The sequence below is a fragment of the Lissotriton vulgaris genome, chromosome 6, assembly GCF_964263255.1.
Source record: "Lissotriton vulgaris chromosome 6, aLisVul1.2, whole genome shotgun sequence".
In the NCBI taxonomy this organism is placed as follows: Eukaryota; Metazoa; Chordata; class Amphibia; order Caudata; family Salamandridae; genus Lissotriton; species Lissotriton vulgaris.
The window spans coordinates 1833944957-1833956681 of NC_141694.1; the positions used below are offsets into that span (position 1 = coordinate 1833944957).

At 45.6% G+C, this 11725-nt stretch overlaps 1 protein-coding gene across 4 annotated transcripts in view; it reads left to right on the forward strand.

Annotated features, from left to right (window-relative positions):
• Positions 1–6190, forward strand: part of DTNB (dystrobrevin beta) — a 1293049-nt gene extending 1286859 nt beyond the window's left edge. For all 4 annotated transcript variants that reach the window (XM_086928107.1, XM_086928108.1, XM_086928109.1 and 1 more), the window contains one exon: positions 394–6190. The gene's annotated coding sequence lies outside the window, so the exon portion shown is untranslated. The remainder of the gene's footprint in view (positions 1–393) is intronic.
• Positions 6191–11725: the final 5535 nt, after the last annotated feature.

The window sequence follows — 11725 nt, forward strand, 5'->3', positions numbered from 1 at the left end:
TCAAAGGTGGAAGAGTGGTACCTGCTATTTATTGGTGGAGTGACTTGTGAGCTAAAAATTAGCTAGGTGGGAGGGTAAGGATAAAAATTCTTCTGAGAAAAATTGTCTTCTTGGTTGCCTGTTTGGGTAATGAGGAGGATAGGAAAAAGAAGCAAAGAATGGTGAAATACATTGTGTGGACAAAAAATGTACAGATATACCCCACCAAGTATCATGGCTGTATTTTTTGTATTTGTAGATTTTATTTTGCTGTTTTCACATTCATTATAAATAAATTAAATAAAGGCGATTAACTTGATTTTTCATTTGCATATTGTTGGTATTGGCATTGCAAAGTTCGATTAGGTGTTTAGCCCCTTCAAAAATCTTCATCAATTTTTTTCCTCTTTGTAGGCACAGAACGTCCCATGAAGCCAGGCATTACCACATCCTTGTGAAACGCCAGCATTTTTCATTGATACATTCAGTCAAGTGCCAGTGCAGACTGCAAGCTGTGTGCCTGCAGAGACCAGAGGACACCCGCATCTCAGCTGGCCAGGGGGCTTTAGGAGACATCTTACCTCACTTGTGCATGTACAATTTACATAGCTACGTCCGGTATAACCATCTCGCTTACGAAGGGAATGGTGCCGGACTGTAGACGAGGCATTTACCACTCAAGCTATTTACCACTCGAAAGCAAATAAATTATTATTTTTTTAATTTAATTTTATTTCTACTACTGAAGGGATGTTGTCGTCAGTTCAGTCTGATGTTTTATTCATTATCTTGACCTTGGTATATTCTCCAAGCATCAGATTAAAAGCTATATAGTGGGTCGCCTGTTACGTGCTAAAAAGGTGGATCCATTTTTAACGAGCGAGGATACAGACCTACAGAAGTTTTCTGTGTCTATGATAATGTTTAGTGTCCATACCTTTCGGTAGCTGCATGTTGTCCACGTTGATGTTCTGTGTGCATGCCAAAGGCAAAGGGAATATTGCAAGTAAGAGGGCTGAGCCTCGTGGTTTGTGTCTGTGGGCTATCCGCATCACGGATGTACGACGTTACAACGCGTACTTTTACAACGCGTGCCGTTACTACGCAACTTTTACAACGCAAGTCGTTACAACGACTTGCGTTGAGGGGTGCTGGATAGTAAATATTTTAATTTACTATTCCAACTCCAGTCCCCGTGGATAGAAGGGAAGGAGTTGGATAGTAAATTAAACTATTTTCTATCCTGGAGCGCCCCCCAGCGCAAGTCGTTGTAACGACTTGCGTTGTAAAGTTGCGTGGTAACAGTACCGCGTTGTAAAACCTTCGTTGTAAAGGTTGTTCCCCCCGCATCACACTCCTTACCTTTGTTTGCTTTTCTTGTCATATTATGGTGGTCCCCCAGAGCGACTAAAAGGCAAAAATATTGCATTCATGAGGGTATTTCATTTTTTATTATGACCCGCAGAATAGCTTTTGGTGGAGAAATCCACTCATTGAATATTTACTCCCACATCTCGGTGCAAGTCTTTTTTCCTGAAATTGTGGCATCAAGTTTGTATAAAGCACTAGTTTCCTATACAGTGTAGTGAGTGGTCCAAAAATACAAGATGGCGTTAGCTGTGTGCTCTGTTGTCTTGTTCACAGCTTCTTCCAGTGCATAGTTTGAATGGTACAGTTTAAACATTTTTTTTTCAATACTGTGCTTGCAATTATCTCATTTTCCTATGTGCCTCTAATCTCTGGCAGTCAGTGCGACAAAATCATTCCCAGAGAAAGGACTCCATAATTCGGGTTTAGATTCTACAGTTTGATATGGAGGTTTGACCTATTTGACTCTTCTAGGATTTTTGATCAATAGCCTGTCCATCCTACTGAGAGCAGGAACTGTGTGTCGAGAACAGCTTCAGGACAAGAGGGCAGGCAAGTGTTAGTCGTTGTACGTTGCAGCCACTGAAGAGTTTATATTGAAGAAAATCTTAAAGCTATTTCTTTGCATCAGTGTGTGTGTGAGATCTTTTGTGTAACCAAGGAAAGTCAGGGGGTTTCATGCAAAAAAAAATCGTATAAAAATATCTAAGATTCCAACGAGCCAAACTATAGCACTTAAAATACAATAATTGTGCAAATGATTTTACTGGACCATCACAAGTATCTGTGATAATTGCGGATGCAAGAAAACCTCCTTGTTACATAATGTGTGATATCAGTACAGTTAACAACAGGTCACTTTTTCTTATCGAGTGGAAGTCTCCTTTTGAATTTCACTACATATTATGAGAGTTATCTGTGGTATTCAGATTTTTCCACAATAGTCATGGTTGGAGTTGTATATACTTGTGTCTCTAACTCTTTACTTGGTAACAAAGTCTATTTTCCTAGCTATTCTTGCCAGTAATGCTGGTAGAAAAGCAGCCCTAAAGGTGGCTCTTGGGATCAAAAAGGCTTTAAATTGTATTGTCCCTATGAACACGGAGCTCTCCTGAAGTGCTCTCCCATCCTTCTACCGGTACTTTCAACTTTTTGTGGCTTAGATTTTGAGGCTAAGATCAGAAAGACTGGATCAGTAGAATTGCTTGAAGGATTTTACCACACGTTCCTTGTTTATTGTTTTGAAAGCTTGTATCATCAGTTAATGGGAGATCATGTCTTTAATAACTTGTCATTTACACCATGCCCTTTAAATTATGTTGATCAGAATCTAAATTGAACCAGCTACCATCTTTTTTTCAATTTGTTTGTTCTATAATTTTTGTCAGATTTCTGGCTTTTCATAGTAGCCTCTGGTAAGACTCCTTGTCTGAGGGCGCCCCTTATATACCCTTCGTGGACTTTTAGGGCATGATGTCTCCCCATCACAGCGAGCTAGTAATCTCACTGGATGCTCTGCCCCCACTTCCATAGCAGAGAACCTGTCCTTCATTGCACCAAGCATGGTTATGGGTCCTCGCCTGAAATGGTGACCTCAGAGTTCCCACGGCCCACAGGAGCCTCACTTTGTGGCCGCATTCCTCAATCTGCCTCTGCCAGTGGGCCGGTGGAGAAGTGTGGCTCAATGGTTAGAGCGGCAGACCCTGATGCAGAGGTCTGGCCCGGGACCAGGGTTCAATTCCCGCCTCAGCGGATCTTGGGCTCAATTTCCTCGGACCTGATAATTCTCGCCTCGGTGCCTATTCTAACCATGGGTCCCATTCTGCAACTCTGGGCAATAGCTTGCTTAATCTCCACAACGGCCCCAACAGCGCTGGGATGCCTGGCTTCACCCAGGGGTGGACATTTCACAGAGAAAAGCCAGGAAGGGTTCCACAGCGGTATGAGTACAGAGCTAGGATGCCCCTTTGCTGGGGCAGCAGTGCGCTTAACGAGTACAGTCATTTCATTTAATTTCAATCAGGCAAAAACATGTATAATCCATTTTCCACGTCTGCATGCTGAACCTCAGGGTGTCCCATGACCTTAAACTGCAGCGGTTGCAGGTCTTTTTGTTCTTCCTAAAAAGAAGACCTCTATCTTTCAATGACGATATATTTGTGCAGAGGAATGGTACAAATCCCCATATCACTATGAGATACTTCCAAGAGTCTCTGAAGGGGCAGAGTCCTTCTGTCTCAATCCACTCATGCTTAGGTAGGCAACATAAATTCCACAAGGCAAGTGGTGTTGCCACAGATATTGTGCAAATGCAGTGGAAAGTCATAACCCCATGAGTGGGGGGTGCATGGAGCTTGACAGACAGCTTTGTAACACCCTGAAGTAGAAATTAACTCGCTGCTGAGTCTTGTGAAAATATACCCGTATCTTTGTTGCTAATCTACCAAAGAGAGTCCACATTGTCATGCAGCAGGTATGAGGACAACCCCACAGTGCAGGGATTAATTAAAAGCAGAAGGCCTTTATCACTTTTGAAGGATTTTCTCCAGTGTGATGGCCAACTCCTTTGGGAGTTAACAGTTATTGCATGGTCTTTGTCGGTCTAGAAGAAACTGCTGTCAATTTTCAAAAGCCCCTTACAGAAGGCGCAAAGCAATCACAGGCTGCTCTTTGGATTGAGCTAGGAGCCTCGACAGCCAACACCACCATGAATCTCTATAGTCACATGTTGTGGTCCTGCTACCCTGGCATTGGGAGGAAATGTGGTTCCCAAAGAACTGGTCTTCCGTGGTTGTGGTACATGAAGGAGAAACAGCTGGGGTGTACCTAGATGATGAATCTAAGGCCCCCTCAGGAGAGAGGATGTGGCCTAACGGCTAGGGTTCTAGACCTCAAATCTGAGGAACCGGGTTCGAGCCTCGGCAGCGACATTCAACATCCTGTGATTCTGGGCAAATTACATCATTTCCCTGTGCCTAACAAAAAAAATGAATGTGTCCTTGTGTAATGTAACTGGTGCTCATGTAAAGCGCTCTGATACTTGATATCTTTGGGTCAAGTGCACGCTATATAAAACTCTGGAGAAATAAAACATTGTCACTGCCTTATGGCGTGAACAAAGTGCACAAACCCATGCGAAATATCTCAGACAACAGGTCACACCCATGGATTTCTTGGGCCTGTTGGAGACAATCACAGTGATGTGAAGAGCCTTCAGTCAGAGGTACAGCCAGTGCTACATGATACAGTGGGGAAGCAGTCACATAGGGTGGAATCTCTGAGCATCTGTCAACTCCCACACAGCTACTAGGTTATCGGTCATCCAGGTATTTCATGCCCTGAGGCAGAACGGGGCATCCGTCAACTCCCGCACAGCTTCGAGGTTATCGGTCATCCAGGTGTTTGACGCCCTGTGTCAGAACAGGAGCCTGCATGTTATTACTGAGGTTGCATGCTGTTTCTCACACACTTGTACTGCCTTACCTCATTTGTGTGTGGTAAAACAGCATGTCGGCAGTACCACTGTCACCAAGAGGCAGCTGAAAAGCTTACCTGGGCTGGTATTAACATTGCGAGTTCCTTTGGTGACTTATGTTTGTCAGGCATGCTACCACTCGTATCTGATGAACATTCTTCAGTTTGCTGATGGAGATTCTAATTTTTCATTGTCTGTTGAAAGAATGTAAATCTCTTTTGTTGGGGTTCTTTTCTGTGAAATCAATCTATTTTGTATGAGTTTGGGTTCTCCAGTGTCAAACAGGCACTTATTCCCAAAGTATAGACAACAGTTGTATTCATTTGTCCCCTGGCTCCATCTGTCTTCTTTTCTCTCTGGGAATTCCCTTCTGGATGCGTCTTCATCTTTTCCTTGTTCTGCAGATTCCCGGAGCTCTGCAATCTCTTTGCTTGATGTGAATGGTGCATGTGGCTCTTTCTTTAATGTAAATACATTTACATAAATTTACAGAGTGCCAGTGTTTTCCGCAATTCAGGAGACAGCGGTGGGCGGTGTACTTTACTACGGCATGTTCAAAGGATCCATGTCTTCCTCAACAATGCCACTTAGTAATTACACTTTGTTGACCTAGGCTGGTTCCCTGACAGTGATCAGTGGTTTCTCCCAGAACATTTGCTCCGAGACACCTCCCAAACCAAGGATAATGGCTTGCTGACTGGCTTTTTGTCTGAACTGCTGTGATTAAAAGGGACACTTCCGGGTTCTGCGCCTGAACTAAGTGGCCTCTGGCTCCTTCCTGGTGGCTTGCTTCTCCTCTGCTTTGCAGTTCCAGGGAGTCCTCCCACAACTCTGGTACGGTCTCTAGAACTAAAGGCCCATTGGATTGGTAGACGGGGAAGGCTGGGTTCCTGTCCCCGGCACCTTATGTATTTATAAACAAACCTATCTTTAACCCCTCCCATGCTGGTGACGAACCCCAGCCGTCACGCCCCGCGGTGGGCGTGTGCTGATGACGGCTGGTGTTCGGCACGGCCCCGCCCTGTTCTTTTGTTTACCTCACAGCGGTAAAATCGCGGCCGCAGCGAAGGGGTTAAATCCAATAAAGTGACAAGGAAAGTAAACAAAGCATGGCTGCAGCCTTTCTCTTGTGTGTACTGCAAGGAGATTTGTCTTTGGTACTGGATACCACTGTTGAATGTATGTATTATATTTGGTTTAAAACCAACTGTGTGCGTGCGCGTGGATGATTTTTCATGAACCAAACGTTACAAATGTCATTGAAAATCTTGTACATGTTGCAAAACTGTCTAATAAACAAATGTAAACTGGAAGCCATGTGCTCTCTCGTCTGACAATTATTTAATAAATTCTCCACATTGCTTACAACCTCTTGGCATTATTGTTGTTTTTATGTAAACATGGAATATGTTTGCGTGTTATGGCCAAAAGCGTGCGATTCATATGCGAGCGGATGGCTGCTCTTGTGTGCTCCAAACGAGTGGGAGGTGATGGCGGCTGCCAAACTGTCGCTGTTTGATTTTGCAGTTTGAATGGTAAAATACCAAAAGCATGTTTTGTAAATGAAATCCTAAATGGAATTGGGCTTGCCTCTCCAAACAGGTCCTGAGAGTTGAACGCTGTGTGTATAGATAATGTCTTGCAAGAACCCCAATGGGTTTTCCAAACTCTGAACATTGGTTGGATCAAGCACTTGACAGCCTTAAAGTCGCTCATATTGGACCCGCAAAACCGGAAAAGGGGTTTCTTCCTCGGCCCAGCCATGGCCAGTACACATGCACAGTTCTCTAAAAATGCAGCGGCAGCCCTGATAGCATGCGAGTCTCAAAACATATTGTAGATTGATTATTATATTCAACCTCAAAGAGCAGCAAGGAGTGGTTCACGAGGTAAAGAATGCTTTTTTAGTCTATATAAACTAGGCCTGCGTATTATCATGAATTTCATGTGCCACTTGAGCGTAATCCCCAAAATTATCCTATCATTAAATTTAAAACATTTACCACAAAATGCCCTATTGGCTGTAAATATTTACTGCGAATGCATGGGAACAACAGAATACTAGTGGATGCTTGCTATGCTTTTGTTTAAATGCGTCCTTGTGCCTAAAATTGACATGTGGACGCATTCCTTGCTAAAATATAGCGTAAAATGACAGATTTGCACTGCGCTGAGCTATGTGTAGTTTTGAGTAATTTTGAGAAATTTCACGTAATTATGTGAAAGTAAATTGTGCAAAATTCGCGCGCCTCCAACACACTCGGATTCTTCAAACGATGTAAAGTTTTCAAAATGTTTGGGGAATTGTCCAGCTCTCAGTCCAGAATACTGCAGTCACCATCTGCAGCCCTTCGTGATTGTCCAACCACACTCTCTTACGAAGAAAGTCAACGGTATTCGGCAGGATAACTTTGCTTTACAATTTTCACTTTCTAAAAAAAACGTGTCCCCTATGGGCTCCTCTGGAACACTTTATTCAATTGTGAAACAGTTTACAGGATTAAGAGTGCCCATTAACACCCGTCTAGACTTGGGAATTGCACCCAGTGATTTGAAAAAGGTTTTGTGCCTGTACAACTGATAAAAGTTGCTCTTCAGAGCTGCAGACCTCTTACTGAATCACCAGTTATCGGTTTCTTTCAAGTAGGGTCTTGGTGTCTTTTATTATGTAGGCAGGTGGAACTCTTCTACTGGGACTTACAGCAGGTAAAAACAGCATCATGGGTAGGCTTCAAGCAACTCCATCACCAGCCTTTGGACATGCTACATGTTTTGTTTAAACATACCATTTAACACTGTAACAAGGATGAAACCTGGTAAAAAGCAATTCCTTTGACCTGGAAGCATGGCTGTGGGAAAGAGCGTCTGTCTGCATGGTTCCTTTTTTCTGAGTGTCTCTGCTAGCATAGCTGGACTATGGGCCCTAAGAGGCAGTGGAACGCATTCCAGTGCATCTAATGCGACCCTACCCTCCCAACATGCCAAATCATTGGTTCAATCCTACTGGCAAATCTTTCTTTTAAGTTAGGCCTCAGTGAAGCAGTGTAGAAATGATCCCAAAGGCATAAAAATGAGTGTATCATGTGTGGGCTGTAGTGTGGACTTAACTCTAACGCGCCACTCTGGAGACATGGCTAAAGGGCAAGTGACAGCACTCTATGTCAAAATAGACCCTTCTGAGGGGTGAAAGCCCATTTCAAACATTAACATGTGACATGTATTGAGCCTTGAAGCGCACAACACCTAGGAACGTAATGGGTAAAAGGGGAAGACATGTTATGCTATGTATTATTTTTAGAGTGCATGTGACCTGAAGTATCTTGGCTCTGTTGGAGAAAACAGAACACATAATCAGACAGATAAAACTAGGGTCACTTCATAAGACTGGTTTAGCAGAGAGGTCTTCTCCTGTGTCTTTCAAGAGTTTGGTGAAGCGAGAGACCGAAGCTGTACTGGGAGTTTAATCCATCCTCTTGCGGCTCCTACTGGGAAGTTCTGTTACCAAGCCTTAGCGTACTAGGTTTTGGGATACCCAAGAGAAACTGACCGGCAGAACGTAAAGTGCGCCGGGGATGGGGGAGGTGAAATATTGAGTAGCCCAATGACCAAACATGAGACAGGCATGTCATTACAGTTATTAAAATACACTACCTACGGCAGAAGTGGAGCGGCCCTTCTGTGTGTGTATATGTGTGTGTGTATATATATATATATCACAATCCATATATATATATACTACTATTATAAAGTAAGAACTGTGAACCTTTGAGGGGGGTAAACTCTGGAACCACAGCGCCAATTCAAACGCCCGATACATCATTGTAATTGTCAGGGTGTGCAGATGGACATAGGCTATATTAAAATAAAATATATACGTAGTTTAAAAAATGAAAGATAAAAACAAGTAGTTCCTTGAAAGTAGCGCCGGCCGCGACCTGCGTGCTGACATCAGGAGCGCGGGGAGGAGCGGCGTACAGGAGCACAAGGAGGAGCGGCGGAGATCAGTGCAGGGAGGAGCGGAGAACTTTGCCAGACTGGAGCGGGCTGAGGTACGTCAAGCGCAGGGAGGAGCTGTGAACTAAGGCGGACTGACCGGTAAACTTTGGCGGAGCGCGGGGAGGAGCGGAGAACTTTGCCAGACTGGAGCAGGCTGAGGTACGTCAGGAGCACCTCAAGCGCGGGGAGGAGCGGTGAACTAAGGCGGACTGGAGCGGGCTGACGGGTAAACTTTGGCAGACTGCAGCCCCGTGTGGAATGGGTACATACTGGCTTTGTGTAGTGGGGGTTGAGTCGCCATGGCAGGTTATGAACAGGGTTTCCTTTTGCAGCGCACAGAGAAAGGTCGTTTGCAGCGTCGGATGCGTGGCAAAAGTGTTAGGGAGCATGGCGTGTGTGGCTGATTGGGGGCACTGAAGGTGGCGGTGAACTTGGGCTGAGGAGGTGGTTGGGGCCTGGGTTTGGGCGACTGCGGTGAAGTAAGGCGGACTGGAGCGAGCTGAGCGGTAAATTTTGGCGGACTGCAGCGGAGCGTGTGGAATGGGTACATACTGCCTTTGTGTACTGGGGGTTGAGTCGCCATGGCAGGTTATGAACGGGGTTTGGTTTTGCAGCGCACAGACAAAGGTCGTTTGCGTCACCTGATTGCCCCCGGACAACGTCGGGATGGGCTGCTAGTATATATATATACACACACAGACATTCTTTAAGTTTTAAACTCTTATTCGTATATCTTGATTTGGGGACAGGCTAGAGAATGCATGATCTGAGAACAAACGGCCTTTCCTGCTGCCACTGTGCTTGAGGATTCTTGGCCGGAAAACAGGTGGTGGTCAATTACAGTAACACCCACCTCCACGTTTCTCAGGTGTGAAGGGAGATTGCAGATACACCAACCAAACAGGACCCCTTCTAGTGGTCTGTTTATACTAAGTCATGTCTCTATAACCCCCGCACTGTGCCCATTCCAGTGTACATACATGCACTCTCCTATCCTTGTATTCCTTAGAATAAAAAGCCAACATGTGTTGTGGTTTTAGTGGTCATTGTTGGCCGCAGTTTTATTACGAATACATGCATATACTTTGGTCATAAATTGTATGACCACTGGTCATAAATCATCATTTGTGAACTGTCATACTTTGGGACATAAATCATATACTTTGCTTGTCATACACATTGTTTGCCGTAAATTGTATGTACATCACATTCGTAAATCGCACCAACAGTTCATTGGTTAGTTCTTTTGCTGGCATATCTCCTTGCTTGTCCCTTAGGGGTCATACAATTGTTCGGTTGGTTGCTTGTGGGGGGTAGCTTCTCCCTAGAGTTAGGCCAGGCCCCAACTCGCTACCTTGTTAGTCTCATTTGTGCTCTGCCGTCCGTCAGGGTCTGGGCTGCGAGTGCCGTCTCCGTTTGCTACCCCCTTTTTGTTAGGCCAACTCACCCTGCTGTGAGGCATCCCAAAGTGAGTGGCCCTACTCCTACACAGCGCACTGTACGGGTGTCTCCATAACCAACAATTGTACCCTTACTTCTCCGCCACGCCGTCAGGTAGGCTAACGTCTAACTGCGGCTCCCCCTCACGTCCTCCTTATTTTTTCTTCAGATTTTTATTTATTTAATTTTTTTACTTACAGCCTGCCAGACCCATTGCACCCCACAGGTTATCCCAGAAAACGCATCCCATCTTCGGATAGGTGAAACCCGTCCCGCCCATAGAGCTCTGGGTGGATGAGCCCATGCCTGATGCTTGCCAAGCCATTGGTTTTACAGAACTTGTTAACCACGATGTTCAGCTTTCTCCTTGATTTTTTGGGCTGGCTTGTGTGACTGGGCTCCCTGCCACACTATTCTACTGATCAGCTCCGACCAAATGATGGACGTACTCCCAAAGCACCTTGCTGCCTCTGTTAGGTCCATCTGGATGTCTTGGGGGAGTGCCTTCCTCCTCCTTTGGGCCAGGTCATTATCCCCAGGTAGATTATCAAGATGTCCAGGTGCCATGCTGTGTCCGCCTGCAGTTCCCTCAGGGCCGCTGGCAGCTGATTCCATTTCATCCCTAGTTGCCCCACCCATCGGATGCAAGTGTTGACTGGTCTTCCTGACTGCCTGTGGCCCTCCCGCTGCCACCAAGACTGCATCCTGGATATGAAGGAGTAGCATACCACCCACACCAGGCGGGGTCACCCTTCTGCTGAAGCAATGGTCACAAATGTCAGATGGCCTCTTGTACTGGAGGCTGCACCCCCGTGTCAGCCCCTATGTCTTTACCGAGAGTTTCTACAGTAGTTGGGGTCTCATGTAGGTCCAGTATACCAGGGACTGCCATCTGCCTACTGCTTGTATCCCTGCCTCGGTCATCCTGTGTTGCGCTGCTGAGGTTGCTACCCCAATCCTAAATGAGTGGGAGCCAAATGCTGCAGGGCGTAGCCCTGCTTTGGCGAGGGCCTGGCGAATCACTGCTGTGAACAGAAATTTGCTTAGGTGGCTCTCATCTTCATGCTTGAAAGGCAGACCCGTCATATACGTGAGGAGGCAGCAGACAGTGCAGTATCTGTGGTCCTTGATGCACTTCAACGGCACCACTGCGCCTCTCTGGCACCAGGAGGGATCGCTGGGCTACTCCTATTCCGCTTCTGGGTGCTTTAGGGCACCCAGAACCGGATTCTTCCAGGGATTAGCGTCTGTTATGGCGCCAGCCCTCGAGACCCCCTTTAAGTTCGGGTCTGCCTTTGATGCTGGCGTTCTCATAGCCAAGCTGGCTTCAGTCATCCCAGGACAAGCTCTCTAAAGGAAGCATCTGCTCCTGTAAAGGACTGAGGCCTTTGATCCTGCTGGAGAGGGGACTAATGGGCAAAAGAAGGGCTTATTTACAGAAACACTAACTTACCAATTGGTACTTTA